This window comes from Orycteropus afer, unplaced genomic scaffold (assembly GCF_000298275.1).
Source record: "Orycteropus afer afer isolate SDZICR_OR568_19922 unplaced genomic scaffold, OryAfe1.0 scaffold00285, whole genome shotgun sequence".
NCBI classification, from domain to species: Eukaryota; Metazoa; Chordata; class Mammalia; order Tubulidentata; family Orycteropodidae; genus Orycteropus; species Orycteropus afer.
Genome location: NW_006921872.1, coordinates 1426394 through 1428060, shown reverse-complemented (window position 1 = coordinate 1428060; position 1667 = coordinate 1426394).

Below are 1667 nucleotides of genomic sequence, written 5' to 3'. Positions count from 1 at the left end.
AATGACATGAGACAAAGTATATGTGAACTGCTGTATGGAAAGTGAATTTACTCTGTAAATCTTCACCCAAATCACAATAAATTAAAAAAAAAAAAAGGAAAAAAAAAAAAGAACAAGTCTACTTTGAGACACATAGGGTCACCATGAGTTGCAGTCAACTCAATGGCAACTGGTTTACTAGATAAATGAGCAGAGGACACCCTAAGCCCTATCTACTCCAAAACTGACCCTAGGAGTTACTGCTTAATAAATATAGAGTTTCTGTTTGGGGAGATGCAAAACTGTTAGAAATAAATTGTAGTTGTGATTGCAAAACAAAAACCAGACCTGAACTATTGGCATTACCTGTAATCTTGTCAGAAACTCAGAATCTAGGCCCCACTCTAAACTTACTAGTTCAGAATATGCATTTTAGCTGGATCCCCAAGCCATTCCTATGAACATTAAAGTTTGAGAAGTTTTGGCTTACAAAATTGGTAGAAGGGCTGGAAAGGCAGATTTAAAACAGAGCTGTCAGAAACAACTTTAAGCCCTAAGAACCACCCTGCCTCTGCCATCATGTCAGGAAAGCCACTACCACTGCAATAGGAAAGCTGCAGAACCTGGAAGCTGGTGACTATGAAACCAACCTGCCTCTGCCACAGTCCACACCAGTAACACTGATGGTTCTCTTACTGTCTCTCTCCCCACTCACCTTAGCTCCAGGTTCAAGTCTCATGCAAGTTCATTTCATTTGGAACTCCAAAGGAGTCTAGGAAATAAGGCTTCCTGGCTCTGACATACTAGGAGGAATGTTAGAAGGAGATGGGAAGAAGTGTTGTAAAACAGTCCATATTATCCACCACTGCTGATATCTGTTCTCTCAATATGGTGATAGAAATTTTAGGTGGGCATACAATTGCTCTTAATAAAAGCTACATTTCTCAGGCTCCCTGCAGATAGATATGACCGTGTTACTAAGTTTGAACCAATGATATGAAAGAGGAAATGTAACATGACAGCTTCAGGAAACTTCAAGAGATGGTGGAAGCATGTCCTTTACACTCATTAGTTTCTCTCTCTCTATCATACTTATTGTAGCAGAGATGCCACTATTTTGGACTATAAGGATGAGCACTACACTCTAGGTTTGGCACAAGAGTGAGCTAGAAAGAGCCTGAGTTCCTGAGGACTTTATAGCACAGAGGTGCCATTCTTGTCCTAAGACTTGCCCTAAGATTTACCTCTGGATTTTATAGACATGAAAGAGAAATAAACAAACAAACAAAAAAAAAAACCTATTGCCATCAAGTTGATTCCAACTCATAGTAACCCTATATGACAGAATAGAACTGCCCTAGAGTACTGAAAAAGACCTCTTTCAAGTGCTGAAGAGCAAAGATGTCTCCTTGAAGACTAAGGTACACCTAACCCAAGCCATGGTATTTTCAATTGCCTCTTATGCATGTGAGAGCTGAACAATGAATAAGGAAGACCCAAAAAGAGTTGATGCTTTTGAGCTGTGGTTGGTGAAGAGTGCTGGGAGTAACATGTTGTTGTTATGTACCATCAAGTCGGCCCCGACTCATAGCAACCCCTCCTTGGGTTGCCAAGGCAGTATCACTACAGAAGTAGATTGCCCAACCTTCCTTCTGAGGAGTGGCTGGTGGGTTTGAACTGCCAGCCTT